General features: G+C 45.2%; 1 protein-coding gene across 1 annotated transcript in view; it reads right to left on the reverse strand.

The window, feature by feature from the left end:
* Nucleotides 1-22,079, reverse strand: part of LOC126091907 (focal adhesion kinase 1) — a 752,716-nt gene extending 730,637 nt beyond the window's left edge. Inside the window, exons 1-2 of the mRNA XM_049907213.1 lie at nucleotides 21,816-22,079; nucleotides 20,447-20,494 (exon numbers count right to left, since the gene is read on the reverse strand). The gene's annotated coding sequence lies outside the window, so the exon portion shown is untranslated. The remainder of the gene's footprint in view (nucleotides 1-20,446; nucleotides 20,495-21,815) is intronic.
* Nucleotides 22,080-22,616: the final 537 nt, after the last annotated feature.

A 22,616-nucleotide genomic window follows, 5' to 3' on the forward strand; every position in this document is an offset into this window, starting at 1 on the left:
TGTGTCCCCATCAAATCAGAAATAAATTGTTCCTCACCTTGCAGTGTCTTACTGTGAGCGGTGTGCAGTCATGTTCACCTGCAACGCGAGGCCTGCAATTCATTTTGGATGTTCTAATTTTTGTTCGTGTGCTCATCTCTCCTTCATAAAATCAACAGTGGCGAGTTTTCAACCGAAAAATCGTTCCAGGCATGTTCCTTAACCAATATACTTTCCAGTAATATATAAAGTCTCCACACTCTTTGTTCAGTTCCATCGAAAACTATTGCAACTGGCAGTGGAATAATATGTGCGACTTCCGGAACTTTACTATTCGTACCACCAATTTCTTTACATGCTGCATGCCTGCAAATCTATCACAAAGTGTTTCTTGATGTACAGTACAATGAATCCCGTTTGTCGATCGTTGCAATTTTTTGCTCTTTCATTGTTAATCAAATCCTTTAAATTCTTTCTGCATGGTATTGCAATATCGTTTCATGGTAAATTTGTAGTTGGTTGGTTGGTTTGGGGGGGATTAAAGGGACCAGACTGCGACGGTCATCGGTCCCTTTTTCCAAAAAAAGTAAAACCACCCAAAGAGAATAAAAAAAACGAACAACAGGAAAGACGTCAGACGACACAGGACAAGAAATACTCCTACAGAGATCAGACGAAACAAATTAAAATCACACAGAGTGTGACAGTGGTTGGCCGACCATAGAGATAAAAAGGAAAAGCCAACCACCGAGAACACATTAAAAACTCAGCGTAGAATCGTAGGCCAATGGCCAGAATCAACACAAAAGAACAGAACAAACACTCAGAGTAAATAATAAAAACCCCCTGCCCGAATAAAACGGAAAACGAAGTCAGCCATACCAGGGTCATCACATAAGAGGGCAGGGAGCGTATCAGGCAGCGCAAATGTCTGCCTGACCACAGCTAAAAGGGGGCAGGCCAACAAAATGTGGGCCACTGTCAAAGCCGCCCCGCAGCGACATACAGGAGGGTCCTCCCGGCGCAGTAAATAACTGTGTGTCAGGTGGGAGTGGCCAATGCGGAGCCGACAAAGGACGACAGAGTCCCTGCGGTTGGCTCGCAGGGATGACCGCCACACAGTCGTCGTCTCCTTGATGGCACGGAGTTTATTGGGCATGATCCGATTGCGCCATTCAGCGTCCCAAAGCGCAAAAACTTTTCGGCGGAGGACTGCCCGCAAATCAGTCTCTGGGAGGCCAACGTCCAGAGACTGTTTACTCGTGGCCTCTTTCGCCAGGCGGTCAACATGTTCATTGCCCGGGATACCGACATGACCGGGGGTCCACACAAAGACCACAGAGCGGCCGCAACGCGCAAGAGTATGCAGGGACTCATGGATAGCCATCACCAGACGAGAACGAGGAAAACACTGGTCGAGAGCTCGTAAACCGCTCAGGGAATCGCTACAGATAACGAAGGACTCACCTGAGCAGGAGCGGATATACTCTAGGGCACGAAAGATGGCGACTAGCTCAGCAGTGTAAACGCTGCAGCCAGCCGCCAAGGACCGTTGTTCGGAATGGTCCCCTAGAGTTAGCGCATACCCGACACGACCAGCAACCATCGAACCGTCGGTGTAAACAATTCCAGAGCCCTGATACGTGGCCAGGATGGAATAAAAGCGGCGGCGGAAGGCCTCTGGAGGGACCGAGTCCTTCGAGCCCTGTGCCAAGTCGAGCCGAAGGCAAGGGCGAGGAACACACCACGGGGGTGTACGCAGAGGCGCGCGGAAAGGAGGTGGAACTGGGAAAAACCCAAGCCCGCAGAGAAGCTCCTTGATGCGTACGGCGATCGGACAACCCGACCGGGGCCGACGATCTGGCAGATGGACGACTGACTGCGGGAACAGGAGACGATAATTTGGATGCCCGGGCAAGCTAAAAACATGGGCAGCATAAGCGGCCAGCAAACGTTGGCGTCGGAACCGCAGTGGAGGTACACCTGCCTCCACTAGGACGCTGTCCACAGGGCTGGTGCGGAAAGCACCAGTGGCAAGGCGTATCCCGCTGTGGAGAATTGGGTCCAGCACCCGCAACGCAGATGGGGATGCTGAGCCATAAGCTAGGCACCCATAATCCAGGCGAGACTGGATTAACGCCTGGTAGAGCCGCAACAGGGTAGATCGGTCGGCGCCCCAGCGGGTGTGGCTCAAACAACGCAGGGCGTTGAGATGCCGCCAACACGCTTGTTTAAGCTGCCGGATATGAGGCAGCCAAGTCAACCGGGCATCAAAAAGGACACCCAAAAACCTGTGGGACTCCACCACAGCAAGAAGTTCGTCGCCAAGATAAAGCCGCGGCTCAGGATGGACCGTTCGGCGCCGGCAGAAATGCATAACGCGGGTCTTGGCAGCCGAAAACTGAAAACCACGCGCTACAGCCCAAGACTGCGCCTTGCGGATTGCGCCCTGTAGCTGACGTTCAGCTGCTGCAATGTTAATAGAACTATAGTAAAGACAGAAGTCGTCAGCATACAGGGAAGCGGAGACAGAATTTCCTACTGCCGCAGCGAGACCGTTTATTGCAATTAAAAACAGGCAGACACTGAGGACAGAGCCCTGGGGTACCCCGTTCTCCTGGACGAGGGAGGAACTATACGAGGCCGCGACTTGCTCGCGGAAGGTACGATACGACAGAAAATTTCTGATAAAGATCGGCAGAGGGCCCCGAAGACCCCATCCATGAAGCGTAGAAAGGATGTGATGACGCCATGTCGTATCGTACGCCTTCCGCATGTCGAAAAAGACAGCGACCAGGTGCTGACGGCGGGCAAAGGCAGTACGGATGGCCGACTCAAGGCTCACCAGATTGTCGGTGGCGGAGCGGCCTTTACGGAACCCACCCTAGGACGGAGCAAGAAGGCCCCGAGACTCCAGCACCCAATTTAAGCGCCGGCTCACCATCCGTTCAAGCAACTTGCAAAGAACGTTGGTGAGACTAATGGGACGGTAGCTGTCCACCTCCAGAGGGTTCTTTCCAGGTTTCAAAATGGGGATGACAATACTTTCCCGCCATTGCGACGGAAACTCACCCTCGACCCAGAGACGGTTGTAAAGGTCGAGGAGGCGTCGCTTGCAGTCCACTGAAAGGTGTTTCAGCATCTGACAGTGGATGCGATCTGGCCCGGGAGCGGTATCAGGGCAAGCGGCAAGGGCACTGTGAAATTCCCACTCACTGAATGGAGCGTTGTAGGGTTCAGAAGCGTTGGTGCGAAAAGAAAGGCTCCGACGTTCCATCCGCTCTTTAATGGAGCGGAAGGCCTGGGGGTAATTCGCAGAAGCGGAACTCATAGCAAAATGCTCTGCTAAGCGGTTTGCAATGACGTCGGAGTCAGTACAAACTGCTCCATTCAGTGAGAGCGCAGGGACGCTGGCAGGGGTCCGATAGCCGAAGACCCGTCGAATCTTGGCCCAGACCTGCGATGGAGTGACATGGAGTCCAATGGTGGACACATACCGCTCCCAGCACTCCTTCTTGCCTTGGCGGATAAGGAGGCGGGCCCGCGCACGCAGCCGTTTGAAGGCGATAAGGTGGTCCATGGAGGGATGTCGCTTGTGACGCTGGAGCGCCCGCCGGCGATCTTTAATCGCTTCAGCGATCTCAGGCGACCACCAAGGCACAGCCCTCCGCCGAGGGGACCCAGAAGAACGGGGAATGGCAGACTCGGCGGCAGTGACGATGCCGGCGGTGACCGATGTAACCACCGCATCAATGGCATCAGTTGAGAGAGGCTCAATAGCGGCAGTGGAGGAGAACAAGTCCCAGTCAGCCTTATTCATAGCCCATCTGCTAGGGCGCCCAGAAGAGTGACGCTGTGGTAGTGACAGAAAAATCGGAAAGTGGTCACTACCACACAGGTCGTCATGCACACTCCAGTGGACAGATGGTAAGAGGCTAGGGCTACAGATTGAAAGGTCAATGGCGGAGTAGGTGCCATGCGCCACACTGAAGTGTGTGGAGGCACCATCATTCAAAATCGAGAGATCGAGCTGCGACAATAAATGCTCAACGGTGGCGCCTCGACCTGTTGCCACTGACCCACCCCACAAAGGGTTATGGGCGTTAAAGTCGCCCAGTAATAAGAAAGGTGGCGGCAATTGGGCTATCAGCGCAGCCAGGACATGCTGCGCGACATCACCCTCCGGTGGAAGGTAAAGACTGCAGACGGTAAGAGCCTGCGGCGTCCACACCCTAACAGCGACAGCCTCTAAAGCTGTTTGTAGAGGGACAGACGCGCTGTGAAGAGAGTTAAGGACATAGATGCAGACGCCACCAGACGCCCTTTCATAAGCTGCTCGGTTCTTATAATAACCCCGATAGCCACGGAGGGCGGGGGTGCGCATTGCTGGAAACCAAGTTTCCTGCAGAGCAATGCAGAGGAAAGGGTGAAGGCTGATAAGTTGGCGGAGCTCAGCTAGATGGTGGAAGAAACCGCTGCAGTTCCACTGGAGGATGGTTTTGTCCATGGCTGAGAAAGGCGTGCCGGGACTGGGACGGCAGATTACACCGCTGGGTCACCTGCTGCCTCCGATTGAGCACCCGTGCTAGTGCTATTGCTATTCACGGCGTCTGAGGGACCGGCGAGATCGAGGTCCTCAGCGGACGCCAGAATCTCCACCTCGTCCCCAGACGCAGAGCTAGAAGGTTGCGATGGGGTGGCTACCACCGCGCGTTCCTTGGGCTTAGAGCTGCTCTTCTTTGATTTCTCACGCTGCTCCTTGGGTTTAACTGGCTGGGAGGGCTTCACCGATTCAGTCTCCGGGACTGAGCAGGATCGGGAAGCCCTTCGACCTGCAGATTGTGGGCACTTATGCCACTGTCGATCGTCAACCTTCCCGCTGGTGGAAACCTGGGAAGGGAGGGACCCAAGGGACCCCTTGCGAGCGTGAGAAGCCGAAGAAGTTGGACACTTCTCCGGCTTAGAAGCGGGGACCGACGTCCCCGATGGGGGGGATGGTGTTGCTCCTGAGGTAGGTGGCACAGGAGCAACCCGGTGGGTAGAGCCCCCCACTGGCAAGGGGGCAGGAGGAGTTGTACCACTCGTCGATCCGGCCGGAAGGCGCGAAACTGATGGGGCTAGCACAGGTGTTGTAGCAGCGGCGTAGGAAGTTGTCATTCGCACTGGATGTAATCGGTCGTATTTCCGTTTGGCCTCAGTATAAGTCAGTCGGTCCAGGGTCTTATATTCCATGATTTTGCGCTCTTTCTGGAATATTCTGCAGTCTGGCGAGCAAGGTGAATGGTGCTCCCCGCAGTTGACGCAGATGGGAGGCGGGGCACATGGAGTATCGGGATGAGATGGGCGTCCGCAATCTCGACATGTGAGGCTGGAAGTGCAGCGGGAAGACATATGGCCGAACTTCCAGCACTTGAAGCACCGCATCGGGGGAGGGATATAGGGCTTGACGTCACATCGGTAGACCATCACCTTGACCTTTTCCGGTAACGTATCACCCTCGAAGGCCAAGATGAAGGCACCGGTAGCAACCTGATTGTCCCTCGGACCCCGATGAACGCGCCGGACGAAATGAACACCTCTACGTTCTAAGTTGGCGCGCAGCTCGTCATCAGACTGCAAAAGGAGGTCCCTATGGAAAATAACACCCTGGACCATATTTAAACTCTTATGTGGAGTAATAGTAACGTTAACATCCCCCAACTTGTCACAAGCAAGTAACCTGCGTGACTGGGCGGAGGATGCCGTTTGTATCAGCACTGAGCCAGAGCGCATTTTAGACAAGCCCTCCACCTCCCCAAACTTGTCCTCTAAATGCTCGACGAAGAACTGAGGCTTTGTGGAGAGAAAAGACTCCCCATCAGCTCTCGTGCAAACTAAGAATCGGGGCGAATAACTGTTACCTCCATCCTGGGACTTACGCTCTTCCCACGGCGTGGCCAGGGAGGGGAACGTTTTCGGATCATACTTCTGAGCATTAAATTGAGCCCGAGAACGCTTAGAGACTGTTGGCGGCTGGCCGCCAGCGAGAGATGATGTACCACGCTTCATTGCGGGTCATCCGCCCTGATGCCACCTACTCCGACCAAGGGCCCTCCCCACGGGCGCCACCCAGCCGCAGCAATGGCCACCTGGCAGGATGGCCATTGACGGGAGTCCCGATGCCCCAGGAGACGGGCATCTACTCCTTGGCATACGTGGGGAGTTAACGGCGCAGCCATCAGTAGAGCGATCTCTGTGTTGTCAGGGGGCTACAACCAACAGGGTACATGTCGGTCCCGCCACAACGGACTGGCTACCGTGCTGGATGTTAGGTGAAATGTGGTCCATAGTCGTCGTCAGTGCAGAAAGTGGCACTGCATAGCGCAAGGTCGAAAGTGCACGCAGGAACGTATCCCTGCCCAAAAGATGGAGAACGGGGAGCACTGCAATGCAACGACAAATAAGCTGGCGAAAGGTTTGATCGCAAGTTGTACACAATGCACCAGGTAAGGCGCCCTTCCCCAGTAGGCTCGCTCTTCGGAAGAATTTTGAGATATGGAGGTCAAACCCAACAGGGGGCCGGCCGCGGTGGTCTAGTGGTTCTAGGCGCGCAGTCCGGAAATGCAGGACTGCTACGGTCGCAGGTTCGAATCCTGCCTCGAGCATGGATGCGTGTGATGTCCTTAGGTTAGTTAGGTTTAAGTAGTTTTAAGTTCTAGGGGACTGATGACCACAGAAGTTAAGTCCCATAGTGCTCAGAGCCATTTTTGAACCCAACAGGGGACCATCACATAAGGCCGAAACGTTTGAGACTCCTTCTGGTCGCCTCTTACGACAGGCAGGAATACCGCGGGCCTATTCTTACCCCCGAACCCGCAGAGGGGGACTACTCAGGAGGAAGTCGTTATCACGAGAAAGAACACGCGTTCTACGGATCGGAGCGTGGAATGTCAGATCCCTTAATCGGGCAGGTAGGTTGGAAAATTTAAAAAGGGAAATGGATAGGTTAAAGTTAGATATTGTGGGAGTTAGTGAAGTTCTGTGTCAGGAGGAACAAGACTTCTGGTCAGGTGAATACCGGGTTATAAACACAAAATCAAATAGGGGTAATGCAGGAGTGGGTTTAATAATGAATAGCAAAATAGGAATGCTGGTAAGCTACTACAAACAGCATAGTGAACGCATTATTGTGGCCAAGATAGACACGAAGCCCACGCCTACTACAGTAGTACAAGTTTATATGCCAACTAGCTCTGCAGATGAAGAAGAAATTGAAGAAATGTATGATGAAATCAAAGAAATTATTCAGATAGTGAAGGGAGACGAAAATTTAATAGTCATGGGTGACTGGCATTCGGTATTAGGAAAGGGGAGAGAAGGAAAAGTAGTAGGTGAATATCGATTGGGGCTAACAAATGAAAGAGGAAGTCGCCTGGTAGAATTTAGCACAGAACACAACTTAATCGTAGCTAACACTTGGTTCAAGAATCATGAAAGAAGGCTGAATACATGGAAGAAGCCTGGAGATACTGACAGGTTTCAGATAGATTATATAATGGTAAGAGAGAGATTTAGGAACCAGGTTCTAAATTGTAAGACATTTCCAGGGGCAGATGTGGACTCTGACCACAATCTATAGGTTATGAACTGTCGATTAAAACTGAAGAAACTGCAAAAAGGTGGGAATTTAAGGAGATGGGACCTGGATAAACTGACTAAACCAGAGGTTGTACAGAGTTTCAGGGAGAGCATAAGGGAACAATTGACAGGAATGGTTGAAAAAAATGCAGTAGAAGAAGAATGAGTAGCTTTGACGGATGAAGTAGTGAAGGCAGCAGAGGATCAAGTAGGTAAAAAGATGAGGGCTAGTAGAACCCCATGGGTAACAGAAGAAATATTGAAGTTAATTGATGAAAGGAGAAAATCTAAAAATGCAGTAAATGAAGCAGGCAAAAAGGAATACAAACGTCTCAAAAATGATATCGACAGAAAGTGCAAAATGGCTAAGCAGGGATGGCTAGAGGACAAATGTAAGGACGTGGAGGCTTATTTCACTAGGGATAAGATGGATACAGCCTACAGGAAAATTAAAGAGACCTTTGGAGAAAAGAGAACCACTTGTATGAATATCAAGAGCTCAGATGGAAACCCAGTTCTAAGCAAAGAAGGGATAGCAGAAAGGTGGAGTGAGTATATAGAGGATCTATACAAGGGCAATGTACTTGAGGACAATATTATGGAAATGGAAGAGGATGTAGATGAAGAAGGAATGGGAGATACGATAATGCGTGAAGAGTTTGACAGAGCACTGAAAGACCTGAGTCGAAACAAGGCCCCCGGAGTAGACAAGATTCCATTAGAACAACTGACAGCCTTGGGAGAGCCAGTCCTGACAAAACTCTACCATCTGGTGAGCAAGAGGTATGAGACAGGCGAAATACCCACAGACTTCAAGAAGAATATAATAATTCCAATCCCAAAGAAAGCAGGTGTTGACAGATGTTAAAATTACCGAACTATCAGTTTAATAAGTCACGACTGCAAAATACTAACGCGAATTCTTTACAGACGAATGGAAAAACTAGCAGAAGCTGACCTCATGGAAGATCAGTTTGGATTCCGTAGAAATACTGGAACACGTGAAGCAAATCTGACCTTACGACTTATCTTAGAAGCTAGATTAAGGTAAGGCAAACCTACGTTTGTAGCATTTGTAGGCTTAGAGAAAGCTTTTGACAATGTTGACTGGAATACTCTCTTTCAAATTCTGAAGGTGGCAGGGGTAAAATATAGGGAGCGATAGGCTAATTTCAATTTGTGCAGAAACCAGATGGCAGTTATAAGAGTCGAGGGGCAGGAAAGGGAAGCAGTGGTTGGGAAGGGAGCAAGACAGGGTTGTAGCCTCTCCCCGATGTTATTCAATCTGTATATTGAGCAAGCAGTAAAGGAAACAAAAGAAAAATTTGGAGTAGGCATTAAAATCCATGGAGAAGAAATAAAAATTTTGAGGTTCGCCGATGACATTGTAATTCTGTCAGAGACAGCAAAGGGCTTGGAAGAGCAGTTGAACGGAATGGACAGTGTCTTGAAAGAAGGATATAAGATGAACATCAGCAAAAGCAAAACGAGGATAATGGAATGTAGTCGAATTAAGTCTGGTGATGCTGAGGGAATTAGATTAGGAAATGAGACACTTAAAGTAGTAAAGGAGTTTTGCTATTTGGGGAGCGAAATAACTGATGATGGTCGAAGTAGAGAGGATATAAAATGTAGACTGGCAATGGCAAGGAAAGCGTTTCTGAAGAAGAGAAATTTGTTAACATCGAGTATAGATTTAAGTGTCAGGAAGACGTTTCTGAAAGTATTTGTATGGAGTGTAGCCATGTATGGAAGTGAAACATGGACGATAAATAGTTTGGACAAGAAGAGAATAGAAGCTTTCGAAATGTGGTGCTACAGAAGAATGCTGAAGATTAGATGGGTAGATCACATAACTAATGAGGAGGTATTGAATAGGATTGGGGAGAAGAGTTTGTGGCACAACTTGACTAGAAGAAGGGATCGGTTGGTAGGACATGTTCTGAGGCATCAAGGGATCACCAATTTAGTATTGGAGGGCAGCGTGGAGGGTAAAAATGGTAGAGGGAGACCAAGAGATGAATACACTAAGCAGATTCAAAAGGATGTAGGTTGCAGCAGGTATTGGGAGATGATGAAGCTTGCACAGGATAGAGTAGCATGGAGAGCTGCATCAAACCAGTTTCAGGACTGAAGACCACAACAAACAACATATATGACACACAGAATTTTTAATTCATAAAAATGTAAACAAATTTGACAGTAATGCACTTCGAAAAATTGTAACATAGGGAGTTGTGTTATAGCATACAGAAAGTCAATTGCTAATTTCACCTTTTTGTCTGCAATGCTTCAACAGAAAATGTTCCTTGTACACTGATAAACGAAAGTTGTGGAAACCTGGAAAAGGGATGTTATTAGTATTTATGCAGAAACAAGCACCTTAATACTGGTCAGAACCATACATTTGGTCATCATGTAGCTCTTTCCTTCTAATCTGATCCTTCCAGCGTGCCTTTCTAGCAATATCCTTCACTGATATTTCAAAACTAGTAATACGCACATCAGTCTTTCTCAACAGGTTTTCATTGAAGCAACCTGCATCAAATACTAGGCCTGAAGCGTCACGATTCTTATCGTGTTACCATCATCGAACACCAGACAGTGGGTGAGCAAAATGTAGTCTTTGGGCGTCTCTTCTAAATGAGGTTATTAAAGCTTTCGTTCGTGTTTTGTGCTCCACCATTTCTTTAATAAATCGTAAATGGGCTCACAGCCTTCCGACTTTACAGATATCTTCTCTGATGGCAGGAAGTAGTAAAATATCGCATAACAAGAACAGAGTCGCGTGGAAAAGAAAATATGGCACCGCGCAAGGGTACCAACAAGACGGCTTTTACATTATTTATAGCACGAATTAACTTCTGAAACCTGGCGATAACATTTCTAACATGCTACAGAACTATCTCGTAGAAAAAAGGACCAATTTTATATTTCCTCAAAGCCCTTCTCACCTTGAGTTAGGCAAGCTTTCTTTTGTTTTGAAACAGTTTATTTTTTCCGTTTATGATATATCCTACCTATAGTTTATACTTATTTCACATCAGTTTCTTCTTATTTAGCCTACCAATACTTTGTGCCTGGTGGAATTCCACATCCCTATATTTACCTCACAACTGATTGTAGCTACAAACGAAAACCTCAGGAGATGGATGTCTGTTGGCTATTTATTTCCATGGTAATTTATTTTCCTGAGCAGCTACTAAGTAAGATGTTGAAATAACTAACAAGGATCTTTGTTGTACTACCCTATGCATCCTCTGTTACGAAGATACATTATTATGCTAGATACAAGGGGCTGTTGAAGACGTGTGAGAACGGGTGGGAGCTAGATTTAATTAACTATAATAATTAATACTCACTGTCGACGCACTCCATTTCACTATCCAAACTCATGCCTATTCTATCATATTATTACGTGAAAATGGGTGGGAGGGGCGGGGGGAAGAGGATGTTGATAAACTTTAGGACTTGCACTTCACTTGCGGTTTCTGGTCTAGGATTTCTTGGTTCGGGGAGGATTCTTTTTTTAAAAAAAAGAAAGGTAAAAGGAATGAAATCTGGGAGTGTAGGTATTTAAATTTCGTGATATTAAATTGCACCTGTGTAGGCTTCCCCGGCGGATACGTTCCACGTACGGTTCTCGGGCATGCCACCGGATCACGTTTTGTTTATCCCACAATACTTCAGCGAGGCAGCTGCTTGCGTGGTGCTGTAGATTTTAGGAAACAGAATCGTCCTTAGCTTCCGCTTGAGCAACATCACGTGTGTAAGAAAAGTGTAGTATTGAATTATGTATTTGGTATATGGTGTGTGTACTACAATGGTTTTTTTTTTTATTCGTACGGGACAGATGCTGGCAAAGTGATCCAACGGTGTTCTACCGACGCAATAATCTGCAATGCGAATCGCTAAAAAAAACAACGGCGCCGGCGGTTCGAGGGAGTGCCATCATTGTTAAATCTTCTCTGCGCATTCTTATTAAATGAATGTCAGAAACTAGTTTATGTATGATGTATTTGTACACATGAGGTCTTGAACGTGAACGTGAATGACCACTCACTGTATATCGACGTGTTATAAAAAAAAGTGTGTTAATTCAAATATGTGTTGACTACGTATGCTGAATAGCATAGTGATTATTCTTCCAAGCCAGAAAGAGATTTTTTTCAGTTTTAATGATTTTTGAATAACAATGAAAAGCCTATGAGTGATACATCAATTTTGACTTTTTTCGAGACGCTCCTTTGAAAGTTATTAGTGAGAAGTCTATGTTGGAAAATATTAAGCACGTCAGAACATATACCGAAAATTTCATGTATCTTAGAAAAATTGTTTGAATTATAATTCTGGAAAATTTGAAAGAGGGAAAGCTTAATTTCTTTAGTGGCTAATCTTGAACAATCTCTTGAAATAGTTTCACTTAATTCCTTGAGTTGAAATTTGACTTTGGTGGTAGCTCAAGCGTTAATATCAGTTACGTGAAGAATAACGGAGCCTGCATTCCAACCGAAAGTATTAAATGATTTTTTTGTAGAAAAACATTTTGAAGTGATATGTATTATGTGGCTGCAAACTCAAAATGTGCGGCTGATCGAATTCTGCAGCACGACGTGTCATTTTTTTGTGGAACATCTAAAGAATTCTCTCTCACTACGGCAATGATTTACATCAAGTTTGAGAAGCAGTCCCCTCTTGGCTGGACAGACTAAGCGATCCTGCTGTATATAAGAAGAGAAAGAAAACTATTTTCAGTTAATAATAATATAAAGTACATACGAAGAAATATTTGTATGGGGTGTAATGCCGCCGATTAACACGGACACTTATCTCTACGAAATAAGCTAGCTGGATGATATTAACTGTTTTCTAACGCGTCCGAAGGGAGAATACAGCGCTTATTTACGGCCAAGGGAAACTGGCTCACCTCATCGGCACGTATGCAATGACGGGTACTCAACTGCGTGGGGGCAATGAAGACAAGATAGCATTTAAGTATCCACATTACGTCAAGTAAGAGAGCACGCATCCGATGGAGTGCATCAGCGCGATCAATGTCGGAACTGGACATCTCACTTGACGTCAGGTTTCGGCTGTTTGTTACCAACTGGTAGTTGCTACTAACCAGTAGTAATAAAAGCCGCCAACTGACAGCTGCCTCGATGAATTATTTTAGCGTGTGGATACATCACACAAAAATAATATTACAATTATCTCAAACTACAGACTAATGTACTGGCCACGAAGATAGTCTACTGATCCCTCCGTCATCACCAGTAAGTCGATGATGACGATTAGGGTTGAGGGGGCGCACGACATCATGGTCATTAGCGCCCTGACGAAAAGTCAAATCTCATGGGTGGGGGCGAAGGCTGTCCCCACATGTGGAGCAGTTTATAACGTATTAACGTCTGCCGCCCTTAACCACCAGTTTAGGGATGAGGTCTGACAGTTCACAAAATTTCACCACTCTGTTAACACTGGTATCGGTATCTACGAGGATGGTAGGCAGATCTCAAGCGAGACCGAGGGCTGCCCTAATATCAGTAGCCACAATACGCTGAACTGAAAGCGGCAAGCCACAAACTTCACAGAATGCTGGATCCTCCCGCCGAAGGAGGAAGCCATGTGTGAAAGGGCTATACCGGTAAGCAAAACCTCCTTCCAGCGACGAGGCTAACACGAAGTCCGCCAAGCCTTTGTGGTCGCGTTGAGCGACCGCAGTTTGTTGTCTGTCAGCTGCAAACATTCAGTCTCCCACTGACGCATGATGCACGTGTTACAAAATGAGATAATGGCGTGCAACGGGATGGGACATTGACGGACAGCACCATCCCAACATGCTTCCTTGGTAATTTTATCAGCCGCGTCGTTACCCTGTATCCCAATATGGCCAGGTAGCAAGAGGACATTCTTCAATTACAGGCGAACAGTCTGCTTTTCAGCGCCACAGTCAAAACTTTGTGACTGAAGATATTTTCTTCCATTTGTGCAAAGACTCGACAGACCTTCAATTTTGGTTCTTATTCGGTTAAGAAAGGACCAGATGTTGCACGTCAATTCAAAGCCAGTTGGCTTGGTCGGTATGCATAGCATCTTAAGTTATTCAGTCGTAACATTAATCTGCCATGTGTGTCTCGAGCATTAAAGCAGTTTCCAACTTTTTTGTGGTATCCAGGGGTAGGAGACGAGAATGAAACCTACCTGTGCTGATGCTCAGAATGTTTGCACGAACATTTGTATTAGGGCAGTTTCTCGCTGCAGAGATGGAGGTGGTGTGTGGCTAAGTACTGGTAGTCAGAAAGTAAGTATGGTTCTCACGCTGCAAGTTATCAGACTAATTGCCCGATAGTTGCAAAAACATTCGATAGAAAACATAACGTCAAAACACAGTTTAACAGTCCTAGTGCTGTAAAGTGTGAAAATGAAATTTCAAATGGCCGTTATCATACGGAGAATAGCTGTAACACAGGAACAAGAACGCAATATGTAGATCAACATCAACGAAATCTGTCACTGAAGACACCCTTGAAAAGAATAGGGGCGAAACGCGTTATGGCACAAAAACTGTTTTATTCATTTGTGATTAGACGATCACAAAGTAATAATTTTTAACATATCGTAACATTATACGTAACTGAGGACGACAGGAGTGCAACAGTTGAAGTTATTTCATCTACACTCCTGGAAATTGAAATAAGAACACCGTGAATTCATTGTCCCAGGAAGGGGAAACTTTATTGACACATTCCTGGGGTCAGATACATCACATGATCACACTGACAGAACCACAGGCACATAGACACAGGCAACAGAGCATGCACAATGTCGGCACTAGTACAGTGTATATCCACCTTTCGCAGCAATGCAGGCTGCTATTCTCCCATGGAGACGATCGTAGAGATGCTGGATGTAGTCCTGTGGAACGGCTTGCCATGCCATTTCCACCTGGCGCCTCAGTTGGACCAGCGTTCGTGCTGGACGTGCAGACCGCGTGAGACGACGCTTCATCCAGTCCCAAACATGCTCAATGGGGGACAGGAGATCTTGCTGGCCAGGGTAGTTGACTTACACCTTCTAGAGCACGTTGGGTGGCACGGGATACATGCGGACGTGCATTGTCCTGTTGGAACAGCAAGTTCCTTTGCCGGTCTAGGAATGGTAGAACGATGGGTTCGGTGACGGTTTGGATGTACCGTGCACTATTCAGTGTCCCCTCGACGATCACCAGTGGTGTACGGCCAGTGTAGGAGATCGCTCCCCACACCATGATGCCGGGTGTTGGCCCTGTGTGCCTCGGTCGTATGCAGTCCTGATTGTGGCGCTCACCTGCACGGCGCCAAACACGCATACGACCATCATTGGCACCAAGGCAGAAGCGACTCTCATCGCTGAAGACGACACGTCTCCATTCGTCCCTCCATTCACGCCTGTCGCGACACCACTGGAGGCGGGCTGCACGATGTTGGGGCGTGAGCGGAAGACGGCCTAACGGTGTGCGGGACCGTAGCCCAGCTTCATGGAGACGGTTGCGAATGGTCCTCGCCGATACCCCAGGAGCAACAGTGTCCCTAATTTGCTGGGAAGTGGCGGTGCGGTCCCCTACGGCACTGCGTAGGATCCTACGGTCTTGGCGTGCATCCGTGCGTCGCTGCGGTCCGGTCCCAGGTCGACGGGCACGTGCACCTTCCGCCGACCACTGGCGACAACATCGATATACTGTGGAGACCTCACGCCCCACGTGTTGAGCACTTCGGCGGTACGTCCACCCGGCCTCCCGCATGCCCACTATACGCCCTCGCTCAAAGTCCGTCAACTGCACATACGGTTCACGTCCACGCTGTCGCGGCATGCTACCAGTGTTAAAGACTGCGATGGAGCTCCGTATGCCACGGCAAACTGGCTGACACTGACGGCGGCGGTGCACAAATGCTGCGCAGCTAGCGCCATTCGACGGCCAACACCGCGGTTCCTGGTGTGTCCGCTGTGCCGTGCGTGTGATCATTGCTTGTACAGCCCTCTCGCAGTGTCCGGAGCAAGTATGGTGGGTCTGACACACCGGTGTCAATGTGTTCTTTTTTCCATTTCCATGAGTGTATTTACTTGTATTCCATTACAATCGTCGATGGGCAGGCTATACCTTAACGCCAATCCGTGCACCAAGCTTTCGTAATCTGCAAATCGTCCCGCAGTTCGAAATATTTTTCTAACGATTCTTCCTCCCATTATGAACAATCACCCCTTAAATTAAGACAATTCCTTGGGTATGCTTGACGCTACTTAAGTTTCAACATTAAAAACTATGTGCTCTTTGCTGGGAAGTATTTAATTCACGCAATACTCGCTATGGTCATATTTATTTCGCAGACATTATTGTAAGCTGTGTTGAAGATTTTCAGCAAGTTAAGAAACAAGCATCGACTGCGCTGTTTAATCCTTCGGGACCTCGCGAAGGTGCCTAATCTGAAATGACAAAATCCATGGGACAGCAATATGCACATATGCAGATGGCGGTAGCATCGTACGTACACGATATAAAAGGACAGTGCATTGGCGGAGCTGTCATCTGCACTCAGCTGATTCATGTGAAAAGGTTTCCGACGTGATTATGGCTGCACGACGGAAATTAAGAGACTTTTGAACGCGGAATGGTAGTTGGAGTTAGACATATGGTACATTCCATTTCGGTAATCGTCAGGGAAATCAATAAATCAATTTTCCGAGATCAAAAGTGTCCAAAGTGTGCCGAAAATACCAAATTTCAGACATTATCTCACACCACGGACAATGCAGTGGCCGATGGCCTTCACTTAACGACCGAGAACAGCAGCATTTGCGTAGAGAGGTCATTGCTACCAGACAAGCACCACCACCTGTAAGCACCGCAGAAATCGATGTGTGACGTACGACGAACGTATCCGTTAGCACAGTGCAGCGAAATCCGGCGTTCATCGGCGATGGGAGCAGACGACTGACGTAAGTACCTTTGCTAGCACCTGGGCTCGCGATCATATCAGATGAACCCTAGACGAATGGAAAACCGTGGCCTGGTCAGATGAGTCCCAATTTGAGTTGGTAAGAGCTGATGGTAGGGTTCGAGTGCGATGCAGACCCCACGAAGCCATGGACCCAAGTTGTCAACCAAGCTCCGTGCAAGCTGGCGGTAGCTCCATAATGATGTGGGCTGTGTTTACACGGAATGGACTGGTTCCTATGGTCCAACTGAACGGATCATTGACTGAAAATGGTTATGTTCCGCTACTTGGAGACCATTTGTAGCCACTCATGGACTTCATGTTCCAAAACAACAACGGAGTTTTTATGGACGACAATGCGCCGTGTCATCGGTTTGAAGAACATTCTGGAGAATTCGAGCTAATGATTTGGGCACCCAGATCTTCCGACATGAATCCCATCGAAAATTTATGGGACAGGTCATTTTGTGCACAAAATCCTAAACCGTCAACACTTTCACAATTATGGACATCTATAGAGGTATGTCGCTCAATATTTCTGCAGGAGACTTTCATTGACTTCTCGAGTTGTTGCCATCTCGAGTTGCTGCACTACGACGGGCAAAAGGAGGCCCGGCACGATATTACGAGATATCCCACGACTTTTGTCACAGCGTATTAGAGTTCCACTCTATCAAAACTACGGTTTGATAGTTTTAGATACAGTGCATAAATGCCGTAGTAAATGGCAGGATTAACAGTATTACTGGTAGCATTCGCAAGGAAAGAAACATAAATGTGTAAGAGAGAAACTGGGAACCTCTGTTTGCGTCTTTGTTTGCTTTACACATAATTAGAGCCCACACATCATATACTTTTAGCTTACAGTGTATTTATATCCTTACAGAATATACATTGCATTTGGTAAGTAACAAAAATTAGTTGATCGCATAACTTCTGCACTTTGGTATTTTGTACTCAACAGAACGTTCTTCATCATGATGAAGTGCAGGTGTTTCCTGTTACTACCGATAAATGGGAAAGTTGTTTATGGCTAACAGAAGCACGTTTTATGCAAGATCGTTGAAGTACTGAAGCGATGGCTCAAATGGCTCTGAGCACTATGGGACTCAACTGCTGTGGTCATAAGTCCCCTAGAACTTAGAACTACTTAAACCTAACTAACCTAAGGACAGCACACAACACCCAGCCATCACGAGGCAGAGAAAATCCCTGACCCCGCCGGGAATCCTGAAGCGATGTTAATATACTTTTTATTTCGCTTTTTTTTATTTATTTTTTTTTTTTTTTTGTAAAGCGCCATATGATAAATAGGTATTGTTTTCTTTATTTTTACTAGAATATCCCTCCGTTTCACGCTACAAATCAACGATTTTCAAATAAAACCCCAATTAAATATTGACAATTTCAGTGTTGTTATAAATACTGTTTATTTTTAAGTAGTAACCAGTAGAATAAGACGTAGAACAAAAATGTTCCGCAGGCTATCGGAAACTTTATGTAGCCCTCAATCAGTTTCCTATTTTTAGGGGAATCTAGTAAGACACTGAGTGCGATCGTTATGAGGTACGCCCAATAGGTATGCAACACTCCTAACGTACTGATAATGCGGGTACGATCTTAACTGACCAAAACTACTAGGAAAACTATCGTAATCTATGCTTATTTGTGGTGGTCTGTGGTAGCCAATGTTAGTTTTGCAACTCTAGTGCTTATGAAACTCGTGTAGAAGCTAAGTAGCTCAACATTCTGAAAACGAAACCATGTTAACAACTTTGCAACACACTGACGTCAGCTACTTGGGTCTGCAGGTCTGCTCATCTGTCCTGTAAGCATTCTATGAACTCTTCTAGAGGGGCAATTCTCCCATACAATCGACATTCGTTCTAATAGGCACTACGTAAGAGCTGCTGCCCTTCTCCCTATCAAACTGATAGAGTTACTTTTCGATTTCTCAATATTATTTCTCTAAATCCGTCATTTTTGTATGCATGGGAGGATCATACGTCATATTACTAAAAATGACTGTAACTATTGCAGGAGCCTTCTGAATCCTTAGAAACGAGAACTCAAAACTGTTCAGTATTACTTGTAGAGAAATTCTACATTTCAATAGCTACCTCACACAGGTCTTTTTATGTTTCAACATGACTAATACTTGTATTTAATACCCCTCTCATGTAAAAATCTAAGGATGCACGTAGCAGTCAATGTATAGTGTTACATGTTATTTTTTCTGATGCATCTTACATTCATATTGGAATTGAAATATGTGACAACAACAAACAGAAACATCGTCAATAATAATTTCATTTCTGCTGACACCTCTGATCGGTGTAACTTTATACTAAATTTCACACTTTTTCTCCCTGCTGCAATGAAACACATAGCAGTTACTACCATCATTCTGGTATGCAAAATAAAAAAAATTACAACGTATTCTTGTTTTGTGTTTTGTAACATTTCTACCATAGTCTGACTATTATTCAATATCCACAAATCCCTAGTATAATTTCAAAGTAACTCAACAACTTTGATTAGCATAATTTGTCATGTGACACTCATTGTTTTTCTAGTAATCCCTTACAAGGACATAACAAAATCATAAAAAAAGATAGAAAATTTTTTGCTAGCAATTTCTAACAGCAGTAATATATTGTTTGGAATGAATGGGATGTAACTGTATTAATGGTCTTTTATTATTACTGGCTTTGGTATTTTTTTCTGACATGTTCTACATCCTGGAGGATCTCCTCACTGTGGAGCTATTGGATTGAAAATTACATCTGGGCTAATTTAATCTACTATCATATCAGCATAAAAAGATCAATTACTGATCATATCAAATCATTTATCAATATGGAAATCAATGTAATATGAGTCCTATCTACACTGCGACACTTATACAGAAAACCAAACCAACAGCTGTCTTAGGACAAAATATGGCATTATCTATTAGAAGTCATGGTTAAAACTGCACTTGCAATAAGACATCAGATGGTTTTCTGTACATGTGCAACAGTGCAGATAAGAAATGTATCATATGGACTTCCATACTGATAATTGATATGGCATGAGATTAATAATCTTTTCATACAGATATGACGGCACACTACCGAAATGGGTAGTAAAATAAAGAGCCGTGCAGTCTAAGAGGCTGCAGTCATGGACTGTGCGGCTGGTCCCGGCGGAAGTTCGAGTTCTCCCTCGAGCATGGGTGTGTGTGTTTGTCCTTAGGATAACTTAGGTTAAGTAGTGTGTAAGCTTATGGATTGATGACCTTAGCAGTTAAGTCCCACAAGATTTCACACACATTTGAATATGAGTCCAAGTAAATTTGTGTATCATTCATAAAATAGCACTAGTTTCACCTAATTTCATATTCAGTAGTGTGTAGATCATGAGATAATTTGACTAATTTGAAATAAATTCCATTTACTGCGCTTTTATTTTGTACCGTCTGGTTAATTCAATTTCTCTAGTTCATTTCCTTTAAACCAAAGCACTTTAATGTAGCAGAAAGAGTACTTCAGTATTGCTAACTTGTTACAACATCCTAATAAATGGCTTCAACTATTAGTGGCGAAACAATACTTCAGCAGAATATTTCAGGTTAAATTATAACTTAATATTCTGAACATGATGACAAAAGAAAAAGTCAGCTGAAATGTGGTATACCTCGAGAAATATCACAACTAGAACCCCTCAAGTTGTTGTTGGTACACTTCATGGAAGGAACCAGCAATGGCTGTCACTGCCTGTTAATGTAAAACTTGACTCACTCAGCATCCTCGAAGGCCCTCCTTCAATATGGGACTGACAGAACATGATGTGTGAATGGGTTGATGTTACGTCATGATCTACACGACACTCACCTCACAATGTAGCAGCAGTGCCAAAGAGCTGGTTGAGCTTGAGTGAACCTGTAAATATTACATCGTCCATCAGACCATAACATGTTTTCAGTTTTTCATGTCACTCAATAACAGATCATATCCCGTATTTTTATTACATTGGAAATTGTTTATTTGGCAACAAGTTGCTGTAAAATTTCCCACAAACCTACTCAAGTATAAAAATAACCATAAATGATTACAGGATATTTTCAAGATAAGAGAAGACTTCGTAAAACATGTCATATAGACAATGGGCAGTAAAATGTATAAATTCTGATGCTGCATATGATTTTGAACACTGATACTTGAGAATTAAGTGTACTGGTATTGGAGATCAGATTATTAGGGCTGCTTTTCTCAATTAATATTGGATGAAAACGCTATAGCCTACATAGCCGAAAGGCAACAAAAATATTTTATGGGGAGTCATTCTTAACAGATATTGTAAAAGGTGGATTCTTTTTTGCAAATTTGGTATAATTCTTATAAGTCATTGTTGACTTGTAATACTGTAGGAGTTTATAGTTATTGGAGTTCTAGGCTATATTAAGTTCGTCAGTAGCTTAAAGTATTAAAAAGATAATTAGCAATGTTTCGGCAATAAACAGTTTCAGTTTACTTCAGCACCGACTAGTAGTTATGCTATCAGGTCTCTAAGGCAGAATCGCTTGCACTGTTAACAGGGGACAATGTGAAGATACAAAAGTGAAATTACATATACAAGCGTACAGACACCGAGAAAATGCATATCATTGTCTTCTGATCCAGAGTCGTTTATCTAGTAAAAATAAACAGAAACTGTGAGCTGTCACCAAATCGGCTATTCAAAAAGAATAGAAAAGCAGGCATTTGAACATAATGCAGAAGTAGGGACAGGGCTGTGAGCATACATGTATAGCTTTGTTTTAGATATTAGCTCTTTGACATCCAGTATACCGTGCTCACAAAAGGATTGTTGTATATTCGTGGATTTCTGCTACCTGACAATCAGGCTTGAATCTATAATATCAATTACAAGCTCACTGGAGAAAAACTATTAAGTTGTAATAACCCTTTTCTAACAGTCAACCTCATCAAAAAAATTCGATTCTTTTCACAGTGCACATGGTTTTGTTACAAAGCTCATTAAAACTCACTTTACCTAAGATGTCGGGAAGTATCAAATTCGTCCCTATAAATCAAAGTGTTTGTGAAAACAATCTGCCGGACTTCAAAATCTGCATGCAGCGGATTCTGATATTATAAAGTTTAATCAGCAATTACTTCGTGAAAGCTAAAGCGCCTGGGGTGAGGCGAAATTTTAATATTATGTCCGTGTTGGGTATCATGCATCAGGTAGGTAACGCACCTGCAGGCAACCTCGGCGAGCACTGGGGATTCCAACCTAAAACATTAATGTCATAAACAGATAGCCCGGGGGTACGCTCTTGAGCACCAAGCAGAAACACACACGTAATTAGTCTTGCACAGCAATGTTAGTACAGTAACCACGATCGGACGTGTAAACAAAACAAGAGCCGTCGATATCCGCAATGCAGCTATTGTAACAACCAACTAACAGTAACGAATAGCGGAACAATCACACAAAATGTCGAACGCAGGTGTAAACATTCACCGCCATTGACTTTTAATTCAAAACACAGAGCATATCGCCATCTACCGCTACTGGTGCGTACTAGAGCCAATCCTTAATGTCTCGATCCTTCCTCCATCTAGCGATTACATTTGAAAGCATTTGTGAGTACTATGATGTCGGATTATATGCGAAAACCACACACATACAATATTAAGACAACAATAATAATAGTAATGCATCGCCTGTGCGTATTTAGCTGCGAAAACAGCGGTTCCGTAGATATTAACATACACGTCTCTGCAAAGTCTCGTAGCCTCCCATTGTTATAACTGGGTCCTTTCGATTATGTAAATGCATTTCTCCTATTAACTAAATGCGTTTTGTAGCCCTAAAAACAGTAGTGTACTTTTGCAAGAGCATTGTCAGATGGGCCTACATCAGCTGTGTGAACCGCCGATGCGCTGTTGATCTGAAATAGGAATATACGCAAAAACACACTAGTAAATTGATTATAAATGGAAGATACTCTTGCAGTAGCTCAGAGAATCACAATACTGAATACTGCTGTGACAA

The sequence above is a fragment of the Schistocerca cancellata genome, chromosome 7 (genome assembly GCF_023864275.1).
Source record: "Schistocerca cancellata isolate TAMUIC-IGC-003103 chromosome 7, iqSchCanc2.1, whole genome shotgun sequence".
NCBI lineage: Eukaryota > Metazoa > Arthropoda > Insecta > Orthoptera > Acrididae > Schistocerca > Schistocerca cancellata.